The following is a 19,649-nucleotide window of genomic DNA, read 5'->3' as shown; positions in this document are numbered from 1 at the left end:
CAAGCTTCCCAGCACAGGTACAACCTCCAGAGGCCCCACAACTGGATCAAGCACTCTAGGAGGGACAGAACTCTCTCAGCAGAGTTCAGGGAAGCTGGGGGTGAAGTCATTTTGCTCCTGGGACTTCAAAACAGGGAGCCAGCTCTTCTCAGGCCCTTGGAGATTCCTTCAAAACAGGGGACACAGCTCACAAGCAAAGTCCTTCCCCTCTCCTTGGCAACAAAGCAACAGGTCAGTCCAGCAGAGCAACAGCAGGACAATCTTCCTTCTTCAGTTTCAGCTTTCTCCTTGGCAGAGGTTCCTTCTTGATTTCCAGGATGATCTAATTTTCTGTTGTCAGGGGTCCTGTACTTATACCCCCTAAAGTCTTTGTTCTCTTGGTGCATGTGGGCCCTGAGCCCGGTCTGAACCAGTTCTGGGTGGATCCTGAGCACTTTGTTTTGCTGGCTGCATCTTTCCTTTCAGAGTGAGGGGCAGGGTCCTCAGCCGCCCAGCAGGGGGGTGGAGCCAGCATTGTGGAAGGCAGGCACAGCCCTATTCAGCCCAGGTGCTAACTCCTCCCACCACTCCAGTTGCAACTGCAGTCATTCAGCCTAGTGCTGACTCATCCATCCTGCTGGGGAATTCCCCAGCCCCTGTCACTCACAAACCAGACAGTCAATACACAAACAGGCCCAGGCACACAGAAGGGTCAGACAAGAGAACAGCAACTTTCTAAAAGTGCTGTTCTCAAACACAGGATTTAAAAACAACCTTTCCTAAAAGATGTGTTATTAAATTCTGAGTTCAGGGATACTAGATACTTATGTCCTATCTTGTTCCTATGGGAAGAAATGCTGTTAACCACTGTAGCCAGCATCCCCCATGTTAATCTATGGAGCAAGATAGCCTTACAATAGTGAAAAACAAAAATGGCTGTAATTCACTACCAGAACATGTTACCTGCACCAGTACATGCTCTACCTTTCACATACACTGCACCCTGCCCAGGGGGGTACCTTGGGCCTTCCATAGGGGTGGCTGATGTGCACGAAAAGGGAAGGGTTAAGCCTGGTCAGTGTGGGCACTGACCAGGAGGACATGGCAGTTTTAAACTGCCCATAGGCACTGCAGTGGCAGGCCTAAAGCACCATTTTAGAGCTACTCATGTGGGTGGCACAATCAGTGCTGCAGGCCCACTAGTAGCATTTGTCATCACCAGCCCTGGCACACTCAGTGCACTTTACTAGGGACTTCATGGTGATACAAATATGCCAAACATGTATATCCAATCAGAATAACAATTTTCATAGAGAGCATATGCACTTTAGCACTGATCAGCAGTGGTAAAGTGCGCAGAGTCCTATTGCCAACAGCCACAGGTCAGGAAAAATAAGGCAGGAGGAAGCAAAAAGTTTGGGGATGACCCTGCAAGAAGGGCCAGTTCCAACAGGAACCCATCTGTATGGCGGTGCTGAAGTGGGGAATGATTCTTGTCCTCACTATCTTTCTCCCTTTGAAGACTGCTTTGGCTACCCCTTCTTGTGCTGGTATCTGCAGGCATATGATCTCCTCCCACCAAATATCTCCTTTGTCTTAGCCCATGCCACTTCACACCTCATTGGAGCAGATTGACTTAGCCAGTCCAAGGGTGACCAATCAGAAGAGGCAGCTACAGGGCAGATTTTAGCTAACTTTAAGAAACCTTTTATAAAACTACTTTCCTGCAACAGTTATTAATAGTCAAACCTTTGCAAGTCTCTGGATTTATTCTAACTATTATTTCATACATAGAATTATTTTAGTTCACTCCTGTCAAAGGTTAGGCTTTATGACTGTTTAAAAAGCATATAGAGCTAAAGTACTACAATAGGGAAACATGACATTTGCTCTTTTTCTTTTATAATGCTCTTGCTTATTACTACAATGCACGCTACCCTTGGGGCACCTATGGTAGACCTTAGTGGTCACAAATGTAAAAATACGGTAGTTTAGGGCTTTAAAAGTGCTTTTAATTACAACGTCAAATTTGGACCTTTTTTATCTTAAAAGCAGCCTGCCTTTTAAGGACAGTAGGCACACTTAAGTGCATCAAATCCACAGGGCTTCCAAACCTACATACCCTACTATAAACTAAGGCGTACAGGTAAGTTGTCAGTACCAATTGTAATTACACCTAAATACCATGGGCCTCATTTATGAAGGCCTTGCGCCACTAGTCCGTTACTTTTCCCCATTTTAAAAGTGACGCACCGCAGGCGCGAGACGTTCATAAATAAGGCCCCATATACTTTTTGAACGGTGCACTAGCCAGGGGCCTGGTTAGCAGGGAATGGGGCACAATCAGAGTCACTAACCACGACTATCAGTAGAAAAACAATGGAGGTGATCAGGCTAAAAAAAGATGACTGTATTACACAGAATCTCAGACGAAAGATGAATAGAGCAAATAACTTACATCCTGGTAGTTTTCATAAGCTAATTGGAAAAACGAGGAGTGGGCCATGAACACTGGTCTGCTGACAGAGTCAGCAGAATTTTGCTAACTCTGTGGTTAACTTGGAGTATGGAGTTCTTCAAAGCCTACCCACCTTGCAGAGGGGCAGAGTTTACTGTCGCACTCACTGGCAGTGACTTGCCAGTCGCCACTCAACCTACTTGATTTCACCTAGCTGGGCTCCGTCTGTGCTTCTGCTGCCAGGGAGGAGGTGTGTTCAGGGAAGAAGGTCAGCACTTCCTGTCTGGGAGGTGAAAGTGTTGCTCAAGTCTGCAGCTGATGCTGTCCTAGGTAGTGCTTGGACATCACCACTCCTTACTCCTTCAGAGACCTCACCATGACCTAAGCTCCACTGGCTGGGTCCCGCTCTTGCAGGACATAGCATGAGCATGACACAGTGAACTTACGAGCCTGCACCCTACTGACCTTTGGAAGCAAGTCCTGAAAGAACAACATGGCAGCCTCACTGCACGGGGGACCCACAACCAGTTGGATTGCCTCATCCATACCCCATTTGTGCCTGTTATGAGGGTTCAACTTCATTCATGGATGGGAAGGGAGGGTATTGTGGGGCTGGGGTGTGCACAACCAGCTCTGTGCACAGCTAATTTGCAGGCCAAATGTTCATGTGTTGGTGCATTAGGTCAGGGGTATGTGCGTCAGAGGACTGCATGCCACACCATCATGTTTAGAGACTGTCCAGGAACACCTAAAGTGAATTTGGTGTGATCGACAAGATGCAATTTGTTTTTATTTTATATGTTAAATTACTTTAGTAGTGTTTTTTACATTCTACCAGCTTGCAGAACTTCTCAGAACTCCACAGAGTTTTTATGCAACTCCACAAAATTTCACGCATCCCTACGAAAAGCTGGGCAAGTCCATCTGCTTTGGCATGGTCTGTCCTAGGTCTGTGTTCCACTGTAAAGTCTATCCGCTATGGAGAAATGGGCCAAATCAAATGTTTAGGATTCTCCCCAGTCATCTGCATGACCAATCGGAGAGGTCTATGGTCAGTTTGTACATGTAAGTGAGTACCAAACAGGTATGGACTCAGCTTATTTGGGGACCAGACCACAGCAAAGGCTTCCCTCTCAACGGCACTCCATCTTTGTTTTCACAGGAGTCAACTGCTAATGAAGGCAACTGGCGTATCAAGCCACTCTTCAATTACTTGTGCAAACAATCCCTTGTTCTGAATCACAAGTCCCTTGGTGTAGTCAGGGACCAGTAACACTGATGCTGAACACATAGTCTCCTTCAGAGTATCAAAGGCCTTCTGATACTTTGGAGTCCAAATGGCCTTTTTGGGCTGCTTCTTTGAGTTGAGTGCTGTCAGTGGAGCCAAATTGGTCCTATAATTCCAAACAAATCTTCTCTAATTTCCAGTCAGATCAAGAAAGGTCCGGACCCCTATGTCTGGGTCTTAGTGGCCTCTAGTTTTCCACATGCACTACACAGCATACTCTTACATAACACACGGTACCAGCACATGACCACCCTGGGCACCCAGACATCAGCTGGGTCGTGCTATGTGCGCTCGCTGTTACCTCACGCTGTGGGTGCAGAGAGACTTTACTTATCCCAAGAAATAGCCTCCAAAAAAGTAAGATTGTGGCCAAGATGCAACCCAGTGAAGTATAACCCCATAGAGTAGTGGTAAACATCACCCGGTGTGAAACAAACCCCACAGCACTATATATTTTTGAGAGCCAAGGGACATTCAAAAGTGAGCTATACAGATAAAGCTGGTGAGGCAATGGAGGGGAGGACAATGTTTGCCCTCAAGATTTTCCAGAGAAGAGGGTCATGGGGGTAGCAAGGTAACCGCACAACACACAAACATGTCCACTCCCACCTCCGTCTGTGGTCCCAGGGTAGGCCTTAGCATATCCTGGGCAGTAACAAATGGCCCCAGGCAAGGAGTCACCGCGATGAATCAAAAGGAAATGAGTCTGGAAGGGAAGGGTTGAATGTCAGCATAGATGTTCCTTGTCAGGAAATCTGAGACACTAAGATAGATAGGTACACATGGCTAGGAGGAAAGGGGCTGCCCCTAATTGTATGGAAGCTTACACTGTATTCATTGTGTTTTAGAGGCAAAAGAACAATACCGCTTGGCACTAACGCAATTGTGAAGCAATACTGCACGTATAAGATATGCAATAGGGCCCCTCCATGTTGACGGATACCAACTGGCATTGTGGGGAGTTTGCCAACAGCCAGCTCATCCTTGGACGGCATTGCCTTTTCACCCTGGTCATCCCTGGAGAAGATCTGTCCAAGTTGTTCCAACATCCACTACAGAATAAAACAACTATATTGAATCAGGCTTGAGAAAAAAGAATTACTTATTACTTTGGCTGTGCTCAGTACACAAACATTTTGGAAGAATTGCAAATAACTAGGTGGGATATTCGCCTTCAGGTGATACAACATTGGCAGTGTTGGACTTGATGACTGCAATGGAGGGTGAGGTGTGTGTCAAAGTCATTGCATCCTGCTGTATTTCCTATCCAGGAGAGGAGAATAACTTTTGCCATCCACAAACGACATCATCTACAAGCTGAAATGAAGGAGGAGGGAGGTGTCTCTGAGCTGAATTCATTTAGAGACTATTTTCCTGGTTTCCAGGATGAGTGAGCCGACTGTGCCTGTCATTGCTTCAAATTGTTCTTCTTGAGCTATTTTGTAAGGTTTCCTACAAGTGGGGGTTTCCTTCTGTAAAACGCAGTCCTTAAGTTGGGTAGAATGCAAGCTACAAGGGAATCAGTAATAGACAGAACAGAAACGTAGCACATCTCGAATAATGTGACTGTCATGAAATAAGGGGTAAATGATGTAGTTGAAAAATCAACTAGAGAGGGAATGTTAATATTGGAATGTTCGGTACCAATGTGTTAATATATGTGCTGTCAATATAAACCATGATATATGCATGTACAACACCATCAATACCAATAAATGCCATGTCGATGTACTCCACAAACTGTCCACACATAACAATGTCAATATCAGTAAAAGCAATGTTGAGATATTCTATGACAACTGTAAGCGTAATAATGAGAATGTTGGTAACTATGATTTCAATAACTGCCATGTTCTCTGTACACACAATAACAAACTCGTATTGTTGATGTCTAATTCACCCAAGATGACCTCCCCATCAACCCAGAGTCAGAGGTACATGATCAGACAGGCTCTGCGATTCAAACCCAGGCCTACTGATTGATAGGTCACAGGTGGGGTTACACTCAGCCCTCAGATAAATGCTCAGCCAGGAAAAACTTGTATCGATCTCATAGATAGGCAGTTACACAACAAATGGGTCCAAGGAAATCGCCCCCCAAAACACATTTGGCTAAAGGAACATGCTCCAAATGCCACAAATTTAAATACCACATATAGGGCCAGATGTAGGAGCCCTAATACCGGTCGGAAACAGACGAATTTGGCCGTTTCCGACCGGTATTAGGGTTTTCAGATGTAGGGCATGCATTTACAGAATCGGTATTTTACCGATTCTGTATTTACCGATTCGGTAAAATTACCGAATCGGTAAATACAGACTCGGTAAAATACCGATTCTGTAAATGCAGATGTAGCTGGCACATATCAGAGTGCCACAGGGCTTTAAGAATCGGTATTTTACCACCCAATCCAATTGGGTGGTAAAATACCGAATCCTGGTGTGCATCACATGTGTGCATGCACACCTGTGCCATGTGACACACAGACATGCCCTCAGGGCATGTCTGTGTGACACATGGCGCACATGCCTATTTTTGGGGTGCCAGAGGGTGTCAAAGTGACACCCCCTGCACCCTTGCTGAAATCGGTATTTACCGAATCTGTAAATACCGATTCAGTAATGCCCATTGATTCCTATGGTCTTCAATGCCCATAGGAATCAATGGGCATTACCGATTCGGTATTTACAGAATCGGTAAATACCGAATCTTAACGATTCGAATCTGAAATACCTACATCTCCCCTCTTCTTTTTTACCACTTCTTAAATACCGATTCAGTATGAATCGGTATTTAAGAAGTGGTAAAAAAGATTTACCTACATCGGGCCCATAGTCAGGAAAATTCAGCCAATCAGGACACATCATGAACACCACATGTAGTAATCAAGCAGAAAAAGATTTACCCTCCAAACATTGTTGCTCATGTTCTGACAGAATCACTGTGTGATTTAGGATTGGGAATCTGAAAATTTGTATGTCTTTTTTGGTACAGACAGAAAAAAGGACACAGCTAAAACTATGTTTGTATGAGGAGAGACTACCGAAGTCAGTCAATTCTCCCCATAGCCCAGATTGGAGTTGTTCATTCTGTGGTCAGTGGAGGAGCAACCCAGACAGCTGCTAAGTAATAGTGTGTTTCCTCTGCCTTCACCTAAGCTACTGGTGATTTTTGGCCTGGGAGACTGAGGCAGATACCTACGTGAGATGGAACTGACAGTGAGGTGTGCCTTCCCATGGACAAGCAGTCCCAGAGGATATCAAACCCCTCGCTTAACTTAAGCCTGGAACAATAGGCGGTACTTCAAACACGTATTGTCTGTGTGGCAGTATTTTGACTCAACATTCTTTTTTAGACTGAAATATGGAATAAAGGAAACAAAATTATGAAAGCATTTGAGTGCATAATGATTGAGAAATTCTATTTTTGTTAATAACTGATGAGTACTATCCTGTTGGACAAACCTAATCTAGGCTGCACCAGTGACACTTAGGTGCTGAAGGAGGGTAGATCTCTCCTGATCGTCTTTATCTTTGGAAATCACTTTTCAACTTCACTGCATGTATATAAGTTCTCTCTGGAGGGATTTGTGTTTTTGCAGAATGTTTGTCCTCGTCTTTCTATCCATGTCCGAGAAGTAATAAGTCATGGTAATTACAGTATACTGGGAGATAACATAAAAATGAACAAAGAAGTGCCACCTACTGTTTTTTTTGCATTTGTCACCCTGAGTCGGACGGGTATGCTCAGACGTGAGTCCTGTGCTCTCTATGCCACTGGAGTCAAGCTATCCTGGCTCTCCAAACAGAAAATATGTACTCCGCCTGTCAAAAGTATGATTTCTGGTATGTGTTAGGTGTTGGAAGTTTGTCGGGTTGAAGGTAGAGGCTGATAGATTGAAACATAGCAGAAATCGATTTGAAGACCGAGGTAAGACGCGGTGACGTCGTTTAGCATTTGCGTTGACTATGCTTGTAATAGACTGTAGAATCTGTTTTTGACATTGTCCGTACTTTTGACAGGCGGAGTACATATTTTCTGTTTGGAGAGTGAGTACAATTACGCATTGTTTTTCACAGTCTCTGGTGAGGTGGTGCAACTTGCACGCTTTGTTTGAACACTCTTTTAGTTTTATAAAAATGAATTCTTGTATTGCCTACTACATTTAGAATTTTGTAATAATTGCAATGTTTTACTTATGTTATGTACATTTCTCAGTTTCAGGCCCCTGAGGAAGAGTCATTTGAGACTCGAAATGCATTGGGCTTCATCAGCATGTTATACTCTCATCAGCATTTTATACTTTCATGAAATGGAAAATTGTTTAAAATATGTATGAAACTAATTGAAATATGTTACCGATTTTCTAAGTTAATGACTCTAATCTAATTAAATATTATGTTTGAAAAATAGAATACATGTTTTTGTTCAAGATTGAACAGTTTGAATAGTTTGAAGCACTTTCTTGTAAAATTCGATTCAGCAATTAAAATTGTTGTGATTCATTCACAAATAGCAACAGTGCGCATAGGTTGAGTGGCCAGATCATTGTTAACAGTGCCAAAGTGCTCCTTCAACCTACATGTACAAATGTTATCATCCCTCATTGTTAGAAAATGGGTTTCCGGTTGGTACGGGTATTCACCCAGTCCCAACAGGAGCCACAATCCTAGTCAGGGTAAGTCAGATACATACCTTAAATTAACCTGTGCTCTCCTTCTTGCAAGCTTGGCACGGAGCAGTCATACTTAATTTAAGAAGCAATGTGAAAGTATGTGTGCAACACTTCAAAGAGTAACACAGAGACATACCACACAAAAGATACCACGCCTGGGTAGAACAATGGAGCCTCATCTAATGAACAAATGAACAGAAATCCAGTAAGTATAGCTGGAGTTATGAATTTTTAAAGAATATCTTGAAATATAGTGCTGAAAAGAATAAAGAGCCAACCTTGGACTATCTGGTTGCAATTGCCCAAGACAAATCCAAAAGTTCAGGCCAACTGTGCTGGAGCGTGGGTTCGATATAGGGACCAGCCTTGGTCCAATGCAACGTACCTTAGTTGTATCAACAATAGAGCACACCTCCCAGTTCCACATGTGTACTGACGTGATAGGGTCAGGAGTGCAGTTCTGATACCCATTGGTGCCTTTGAAGTTTGAGAGCATTTAAAGAGAGGCTTTGAAGTGCACAGAGATATCACCTTTGTATTGTGACTCCAGACAGGAGGTTACGCAGTCCTTCATGTTGGGACAGGACACAGCCTGTTCAGGTCTATGTGTGAGGCTGGGCCCAAATACTCCCTCCCGTCCTGCCCAGGAAGACCCATCAGGATGTGGCTGGCCCATCAGTCACACCTAAGCTCCCTTTCTGTGTGGCTGTCTAGGGGGAGTGCACAAGGCCCAGCTGTCACCCACCTTATACGTTTATTGGAGACAGGCATCAAGCACATAAGGCTAAAAGCAGAAAAATGCCATCTTTCTAAAAATGGCATTTTAAAAATTGTAATAATAAATTTGACTTTACCATTAAAAAGGATTTATCATTACAACACCAAAGGTACTCAATATGAATGTCTATCTCCTTCAATTTGGGATATACACTTACTTACACTGACTTCAGACAAATGATTTCCTGTGGGAGGAGAAATGCAAGCTGCAGAGCGCAAGGCAGTGGAGTAGCCAAACTGGTCTGTAAAGGCAAAATGACAGTTTAGGACAGCACAGGCTCACCCCCACCTCCTCCACCCCCAGCCAGACAGAATGCCAAGTAATTCGAATAGTGAAAGGAGAGGAAGGGGAGTGGTAGGGAATCTTAGCCACGCCAGTGGTTGTCTATGTCAGATCTAATCCTCCAGGAGAGAGCTTCTCTTTTTTGAAAGAATAGTGCTGTATGGGACAAGAATACTCCATACTTTGGAGAAAGTGCTCACACCTGATAGTGGCACCCAGCACCCCAATGGTAAGGGGTGGCCCTCTGCTTGATACTCAGGAACACTAGATATAAATCAGGGGGAGTTGTTAGGCAAATGAGATCTATTGCTTGAAACAAGAAGAAGCAGAAAGACTGCCCTGCTGGATCCCCGATCTGCACTCCAGCCCAAAGGACTCTGCCTGCTTCACAAGTATTAAGGAGTGGACTTCCTAAAATGTAAAGATTAACAGGGCCCAGCTGCATCTTCTCCACCAGGATGTTCCTATCCTTGAGGAAAATTGAATTTTGCCTTGTCATGTGTGCCTACGTGTTCCCCATCCTATGTTATATGTGCATGATCGATATGCATATATCCCCCTATGATCGATTAAAGACGCAATTATAGTTGTGTCCAACTCTAGTATGCCAGTTTCCAGTTCTCGTGAAAGCAACGAGTATTGGGCCTATGTTGCCACGTTCTACAGTGTGCACGTTATATTCCCCGCATTGTCCCCGTTTCTAGGCCTCAAAGGGCCCGGACACCAGATTCAAGCTCCAGTCTCCTGAACCCACTCCGAGGAGCGATGCAGCCCCCACCTGCATCCCTGACCCTTCACTTACTTCCTGCCGCGCAGCGCGGTGCCCGGCCTGGCTCTGCCTGCCTGTCTGCCAAGAATATGTTATGCCTCTAGTTATCAGTTCAGCTCTCCGTCTTCACATTCCTAAGCTAGCGAACCGCATAAACAGCTTCAGCTATAGTCTAGTCTTTCTGTCTCCATGCAAGAGAATTACTGTATTAATATTCATGAAGATTCATAGCACACGCAATACATGTAGAATATATGCATGCACCAGTCTTAGTGTCAAGTAGCCTTTGCCCTGATAACTTTTAGATTCTATCAACATGTACTCCAAACACCAGATACCAGATATGCTATAGGTACATGTCGTCCTGACACCGCAGACTTTAGTCTCCTCTTCTATTGCAGAAGTCATAGCCCCCAGTTCTCCCCGGTAACACGTCATCGTCCGTTTGCGCGCACCACTAGGTTAAAGGTTCCAGCTGCTCAGGTAGCCCCCTCCATGTATCCACCCATTTATGACACTTCTGTGACGTTCTCATCACATGTCTACGTGCACGCCCTGTGCACGCCTTCTTTTCACGCCCATGTGTTCTTATCTTACACTTGTCACTTGTTACGCCTACTGTATGTAATGTAATTGTGATGTTTTACTATATATACCTTGTACTGGTAATGAGACGTTGCAGCTGCCTTCAATGCCATTCTATTTCAGGCTGTTCCGATCCTGTCCCTTCCCTTGTGCCTGATTAAAGCCTGTTAGACTCAGATTCCCCGGATCCTGCCTCTTATTTATTGAGCTATCTGTTATTATTAATGTATTCAAAAATAGTACCGGTAATTAATTATTTATTTACCACATAAATGGCGCCCGAATAGAAACGAGCCCCTTCCCCACGCGCCGGCGATGTAACGCAGGCCCCCTGACCCTTCTACAGCCGTGACGGAACTCTACCGTGCACGTGCAGATATTTCTGCTTCATCAAGTCTCCCTCAGGCCCACGGAGGAGACGGAAACTGCGGTCCGGCATCCAGACGAGGCGGTGAGGAATGCGGTTCGTCCCGACCAGAGCCCAAGCCGAGAGTGCAAGGTCCGAGGTATCCGGAGGCCCACCTGTTTCTGAAGTCCGAAGTTCGTAGTCCGACGTCGTAGCAGTCCAGTCCAGTCCGAGGCCTTCAGTTTCTGCTTCCCGGTGAGTACCGTTGCGGGGGAAGTATCTAGACAGGTTCATTAGTTTGTTCCTGGTCCGATGGGTTTGGGTACACAGATCCAGTCCGAAGTATTCACCTAGGTGGATACGGTATGACGTGTCTCTTTACGAGACCGGTATGTTCTGTACTGTTTTAGCAGTGCATCCAGTAATTCTAGTAAGTCCGTTCTCGAGAAATTCAAGTGTTATGTTTTCAGTGTATCAGGTAGTATTCTGTCCGAACTGTTATTAATGTATTTCTATGTCGTGGTATGAGTGATTTGTTTGCCATTTCATTACTGTGATTATTGTGTATTGTGTTCGCAAGTACAACACAGACATGCCTCTGTTTTCGAAGTTACGTCAGATAAAGACCAGAAAAGGGTTACTCGAAGAAGCAGTTCCTGTCCCTCCTAGGGACAGTCCTGGACATTTCATGTATCACAAGCATGGCTTAGATGCCATATTATATCTAGACTTATGGGTGGATTACACGAAGGATCTTGAAGAGAAATATAGATGGCCTGTATCAGGTACATGGGATGCCGAGTGCATCATGCGAGTAGAAGAAGCATTATGGAAAAAGAAAGCCAGACAGTCCCAGAAAGATGCCATCGAGTTATGGCGCAAAGAATCTCATAGAAGAACCGAAAAAGAATTCAGAAAAACAGAATTAAGTAGGGAATCCTCAGAAAAAGCCCAAGAAAGGGAATTAATCGAAGAAGGTGAACGAGTTAGAGCAGAACAGTCAGACAGACAGAGAGACGCCCTTATTAAAGGTATGTATCCTCTTCTTGCCGAGGGCTTGCCGAAGGCAACCCCGGAAGCATCCTGTAATTTACCGCCACCATTGGTCCCGATTAAGCTACGTCATAAACCGACCGCAGCTGAAATTTTTCTTTCGTCCTACTTGGACGACACAGTCCCAGCATATGCAAATCGTATTCCGCCCGCTCACCCTCAGCATCCTGTAAATAATGTAATTCCTGTTCCTCCAGCCACTGGTCCCGGGGATCAAGTTAATGTGCCAGTACCCCAGGACCAGCCCACATTAAATGTACCCGGTTTGCCAGTCACTTTACCAGCACGTACAGTATTAACTGACGATTCTAGTTCAGGAGCAGCGGGGGGAGGTGCTCCTATCACCCCGCCTCAAGTAAGACGACTGACGCCGCGAGAAGCAGCGTTACAGCGTACGCCAAAAGCGGCTACATATACAGACCTCAAGCGACTTCTCACTGACTGTATATATGATCCAGTTCCAGGCGAAGATCACATGGTATTATATTCAGTACGTTTAAGAAGGGTTGCCAACTTTTTGGTCACCCTGCCCGACATGAAGGAACATCTAGACAGAATATATCGTTTTGTCCGTACAGGGGAGAATCCAGGAAGTATTCACGAAGCTATGGGACACAGGAAAGCCGAGATTCAACATATGATTTTACAGTTCTTGATTAACTGTTTAATAAGAGAGCAAGATTATCCTGATAAAGACAAAGACGAGATGAAAGGCCTGATCAGGTGGAGTGACAATATAGCCGAGGGAAAACACAAGACACAAGGTAGTGTAGAAAGTATGTACAAGAAAATTCGTAAGGAAATTATAAGTATACACCAGAAGGAGGAAGCAAAAAGAGGAACCGAGAAAGAGAATGACTCTTCTAGTGAAGAGGTAGACAGCGAGAATCCCTCCAGAATAGCGTATGTAGGTAGAACTAGATTTTCCGACAGACATTCACGCCTAGATTACAAGAAAGTTTTTCCTCCTCCAGTACCAGAACAGTGTTCTTTTGAACAAGTATTCCAGGCCACCGAACTGCGCCACAAATACAGAACATTCCTGAATCCACATTTTGTTCCCGTTCCACCCCCAGAAAGAAAATCATTCTACATAGACAGACAGAATCCGTTACGAGAAGTACATCCAGTTAAGGGAGAGGGGGGTGGTCTAGAACGAGTATTTGTTTACACCCCTATCACTAAAATAGAACTTCTGGAAATGAAAAAGTTAATACCCTGTCACGATAAAGATCCAGCAGGGTTCCACCGTGAATTAAAGGACATGCTCCGTATGGGAGAATACACGTATCCTGATATCATTAAAATGTTAAAGGTCCTGTTGCCTGCGGGCACATATGAAAAACTTAAAGAAAAAGAATGGGAGGTGGGAGAGAATAGGATAGATTGGACCGCATTAGAGACTGAAGATAACACACGAGTTCCAGGTGCCGGTCTTGGGGATAAAGCTAAAGCTTTGCCCGAATTGTTAATACAAGTCTTGCCAAGATTACTAGCCACGAAAAAGGAAGATTGGGATGCCATCTCAGCCTGTAAACAGAAACAAGACGAAGATACTAGTGATTTTTATTCTAGATTTGAGAAATGTTTCATTATTAATAGTGGTCTGAAAACAAGTAGTGAATCGTATCCACATCTTTTTGTTACCAAGCTAGTTGAGAATTCAAGTCCACAAGTTAAAAATCGAGTACTGAAAGTCGAAAGTACCTGGCAAGCTAATACTCCGTCACAAATGCTCCAGATGCTACAGTACCACCAGAACAGAATTAGGGAGGAGCAGGAACACGAAAGGAGACGTATGAAAGACACGAAAATGAAAGTACTTGTCGCACAGTCTGTTCCGCAAGACAGTCAGAAGAGGGGTCCGAATCAAACTAGTCATCCTACAGCTCCCGTTAAAGGGACATGCAATTACTGTAAACAGCCAGGTCATTATATAAACGAATGTGCAGTTCTGAAACACAACATAGCTACTGGTAAAACGAAAGAGAGACCACGTCCGCCTAGACAAGAACAAGTTTCACAGACTTCCCAGCCACCGCAGAATGCACCACAGACAGTTACAGTACCGCAGCCTATAGCTGCAACACAACACGTTACACAGCAGATGTACCAGTACGCACAGTTGGAGTATCCAGATTATCAGCCGTATTCATGAAACAGCCTAGAGAGGGAGGTTGGCTTGCCTCTCATCGAGAATCCTGTAGATCAAGAGGGTCCCTATGTACACAGTCAAGTATTAGGGAAAGACAGAAAGTTTCTGATTGATACAGGGGCAAGTAGGACTACCATCAGTCATGACGAGGTTCCAGGGGCTCCACTCTCAGGCTCTAGAAATGTTTCCCTTGGATTTTCAGGAAAGCCTATTGTTAATGAAATATCGAAACCCGTTACTCTAGAAGTTGGTCCATTATCCCGAACTACAGACTTGTTACTCACAAAATCATGTCCAGAAAACTTACTAGGCATTAAGACCCTGAAAGAATTAGGAGCAGAAAGAGTGCGATTGTTTTTAAGAGATTTTAAAGGTCATTATGTATTACGTGATTTTGATCCAAGATTATTGAATGTACCACAGCATTTATGGGCGCAAGGTCCAACTGATGTAGGCTGTATGCACATCACACCCCATCGTGTCACTCTGAAGAAAGGTGTTGTATTACCACGAATCCGACAGTACAAATTGCCACCTGAGGCTGTAGCAGCCTTATCCAAAATTATTGACAAACTCATTGCTCAAGGAGTAGTTGTAGAAACTGACTCCAATGTATGTAATTCTCCTATCATTCCGATTCTGAAACGTACAGATCCAAATGCACCTCCAGTTAATCGATTAGTGATTGACCTTCGAGAACTTAATAAATGTATCATACCCCAGTACCCTGTGGTTCCAGATATTTCTTCCCTATTGACAGCCATTGATTCTGAAGCTACGTTCTTTACTGTTATCGATCTCAAGAACGCATTCTTTAGTGTCCCCATTCATCCAGACAGCCAATTCCTTTTCGGATTCTGTTTAAATGGAAGAAGCTATAAATTCACACGAGCTCCTCAAGATTTCACAGAAAGCCCTAGCATTTATAGTCAAGCACTTAAAAGACAACTAGACAATATTCACATGCCAACTGACACTGCTCTGCTCCAGTATGTCGATGAACTATTGATCACAGCCCGTTCTGAACGTGACTGCGAACGTGCGTCACTTACAGTTTTGTATTTTCTAGCCGAGATGGGGCACAAGGTGTCCCCTTCTAAATTGCAATTCTGTGTCCAGCAAGTGGTCTACCTTGGACACTTACTGTCCAAGAGGGGTTGGCAGTTGACACCTGACCGTATCCAGTTAATAGCACATCTTCCACAGCCCAAGACTCAGAAGGAGGTACGAGCTTTTATCAGCCTCACTTCTTACTGCAGACAATGGATTCCTCAGTACGCATTTCTAGCCAAGCCACTGATACAGTTAACGACACAGGAGGCAGCCGTATCGACTGTCCTCCCTTGGACCCAGGAACATACACTTGTTTTCAATGAGTTAAAGAAAGCTTTATGCCAAGCACATGTTCTAGCAACACCAAACTACAGTAAGCCTTTTACACTTTTTGTCACTGAACGTGATGGTACTGCATTATCTGTTCTCACACAAGATCAAGCAGGACAATACAAGCCCTGTGCTTATTTTTCTAGCACATTAGATCCAGTGGCCCAGGCTCTGCCTGCGTGCCTCAAGTCAGTTGCAGCCACAGCTCTAGCTATCAGACAAAGTGATTCCATAGTGTTAGGACACTCCCTGACAGTACAAGTTCCACACTATGTGGAAGTTCTTTTAAACCGAACACAGACTCAGCACTTGACAATTGCACGTTTAACAGGTTATGAACTGACACTGTTTCAGCCACACATAGAAATCAGACGCTGCAACATTTTAAATCCCGCTACACTGTTACCCTCAGTTACTTCAAATCCTGCCACACATGACTGTGTGGAAGTTGTTAACACCATGACAAAGCCAAGACAAGACTTGACAGACATTGCATTACCTGATCCCGACCTGACACTTTATGTGGATGGTTCATGTATGAGAACAAGTACAGGAGAACTAGTAGCCGCGTATGCAGTGACTACTGACACTGAAGTTATAGAAACACATCGTATTGACACCCTGTCTGCTCAAGCAGCAGAGCTTGTCGCTCTGACTCAAGCCTGCATACGAGCTAAGAACCTGAAAGTAAACATATATACAGATTCACGTTATGCATTCGGAGTCGTACACGACTTTGGAGTGCTCTGGCAAGAAAGAGGTTTCATGACTTCTCATGGAACCAAGATTCAGCATGGCCCCCTCATTCAAGCTCTGTTAGATGCAATACATTTACCGACAGCTATAGCTATCATGAAGTGCAAGGCACATACGAAAGTCACTGACATCATTTCCCAGGGTAACGATCTAGCAGATCGAACAGCCAAGCTCACAGCTCAGACTCCAGACCTTCCAGTTAACACGACACAGACAGACATTCCAGATCAGACGACTTGTATGACAGTTAAGGACCCTACACAAGACGTACTGGATATACAGTCACATGCTACTCCCGATGAAATCAAGAAATGATCCGAACAAGGAGGGGTCCAGACAGATCAAGGATGGTTGACGAAGGGAAAAGCCACATGGTTTCTCCCCGACTCTATGGTTCAAGTCATTATTAACACCGCACATAGTCCAGCACACTTAGGAGAAAAAGCCATGTTAGACAGTATTCAGAACCTCTGGTTCAACAAGCATTTACGAGCAGCAGCCAAGCAGAAAGTGCGTACCTGCATGATCTGTTGTCAGTTCAATCCAGGTAAAGGTGTCCCGGTGGAACAAGGTGGATTCCATCCTCCTGATCACCCTTTTGAAGTCCTCCAGATGGATTATATTCAGATGGAGCGATGTCGAGGTTTCAAGTATGTCCTCGTAGTTGTATGCGCTTTGTCCAGGTGGACAGAAGCATATCCAGTTCCAGATTACACTGCTGCGACCACTGCCAGGCAGTTGGTTCATGAGTTTTTCCCCCGCTATGGATTGCCTAGGGTCGTGTATTCAGACAACGGCCAGCCATTCTCATCCGAGCTCATGAAACAAGTATCTCTTCTGTTAGGGTACCAGTGGAAGTTCCATTGTGTACGACATCCTGAAGCAGCCGGTCTCGTAGAGAGACATAATCAGACTCTGAAAATCCGCATTGCCAAAGTATGCGCAGAGAAAGGCGTAGATTGGATAGTAGCATTGCCAGTCGCCCTTTTCTATATGAGAATGGTCGCTCACTCCCGTTCAGGTCTGTCCCCTTATGAGGTAGTGTTCGGTCGTCCCCCAAACATGTGGGGTACACCTAGACCACGTACAATTACAGATGTTGACAGTAATATGCTGACAGATTACCTGGCTTCCTTGATGTCTGCACTACTCTCTTGTCGTTCAAAGGTTGCCGCTGCTTTTCCAGACAACACCCAAGTGAAACCGCATGAGGTCATACCAGGCGACCTCGTTTTGATTCGTAATTTTGATCGTTCAAGTCCGCTGGAGCCCCGCTGGAAGGAGCCAAGACTCGTATTGCTAACAACAAGGACGGCCATCAAGGTGGAGGGCCGGAAGGGGTGGTTGCACTCCAGTCATGTGAAGCGATTCCATGGACTTCGGCCAAAATCTTTTTTCAAAGACTGCCCCGTTCTCAAGGACTGCCCAGACACTGAATCTAAGCTTCCCCTGTTAGAGAAAACTCCGCAGCAGGAGTATAAAGAAAAGTTAAGGTCTAGTAAGTCAGCCAGTTTAATTGTCTAAGTCCCTCTCGGGTGAAACGGTTAGACAGGTTCCTGACATGTATGAGATAGACCCACACAGTGAGAGAGTTAGTCAAAACTCTAAGAGAATACGTTATCAAAAGAATCTTCGAAGTAGATGCATTATTACTCTAGTATTTATGACATTTCTGAGTCTTATGGTTACCTGCATAAGTTATGCCTTACATTTATGTTTTCCTATTAAATCGCATGTACATATGTTTTCTAATGTTACAGTAGAGCACACTTTTAGTGACCTGCCTCCTCACGAGTTATCCTATCGTCTTGCCATGCGCAATAACACGTTTATTCGAATGTTACACTATTCACATCAGACCAGCAATGCCACTAATTGTTGGGTGTGTGGTCGACTCCCCCCTTTTCAGACACCGAAGGGAATTCTGCCACTCTTTCCCTATCCGTTTTCACATAATGGTTCGTGTGGAGCATGGTCCACGTTAACGTCATCCTCAAATGATATGTCCCTTCTGAATAGAACATGTTTCCCAGACAAGGAAGGTCTTTCCCATAGAACAGGGTTAGATCTAGAAAATGAAGTATATGATCTAGGTAATTATTCCTCGAATTTCATGGTTTTAAATGTTCAGTCCGAGACTACTCCAGATTTGCCTGCTATTTCAGTTCTACCCGTGAAAGGCGAATTATGTGTCAGAAAGAATGGTTCCGCACATGTAGGTCATAGTGATTGTACTACTGTGGTCGAGTATAGTGACAGTGGGAAATCTATTTTCAAAGCCTCACGTCATTCTTATTTTGTATGTGGTCAGACCGCATATGTTCGTCTGCCCCTCGATTGGGATGGAACATGTTACATTGCCTTCCTACTGCCACCAGTTTTCCTAGCTCCATCCGATTATCACAGAAACACACATCTAGTACACGTTAGACATAGAAGGGAGACTGAGTCCCCAATTGTCGATCAAACTGAAACTGCCTTAGAACAGTATCAAGATTTCAATAAAGGTTTCTTCTTCTTCATAGGTCCTGTCCAGAATAGTAAACTAATACGTAGGCTAACCAGAACCCTTGAAGCAGTAGTGAATGAGACTACTTCCGCTCTAGGTAACTTAACTGAAGAGCAATCTGCTATGAGATTTGTTGTGCTCCAAAATCGTCTCGTCCTTGACGTCATACTGGCCGATAGGGGAGGAGCTTGTAGAGTCATCGGATCTAGTTGCTGCATTTTCATTCCTAATAACGCACCGTCTGTTTATTCAGCTATAACCAGACTTCATAAAATTGCCCATCAGTTACACCAGAATCCAGGCACCTGGACATGGTCCGGTTGGCTCTGGAGTATAATATCTGCCTGGGGATGGAAAGTATTGTCATTCCTGGGTATAGCAGTAATGATTATATTCAGTTGCTGTCTCTGTTTACAATGTGGCCCTGCGATTTGCGGCTTGTGTGCTACCTCTTGTATTCCTAGTCCTAAGTCCCGTTCCAAGACGATTCGAGACGAGCAAATGATGCTATATGAACAGATAGATGGTATCATGAATATTGATGTTTCCTGATGGAAACGTAGGGCACAAGGAGGGAATGAGGAAAATTGAATTTTGCCTTGTCATGTGTGCCTACGTGTTCCCCATCCTAT

This window comes from Lissotriton helveticus, chromosome 4_2 (assembly GCF_964261635.1).
Source record: "Lissotriton helveticus chromosome 4_2, aLisHel1.1, whole genome shotgun sequence".
Classification (NCBI taxonomy): domain Eukaryota; kingdom Metazoa; phylum Chordata; class Amphibia; order Caudata; family Salamandridae; genus Lissotriton; species Lissotriton helveticus.
Note: the sequence above shows the minus strand (reverse complement) of the source record.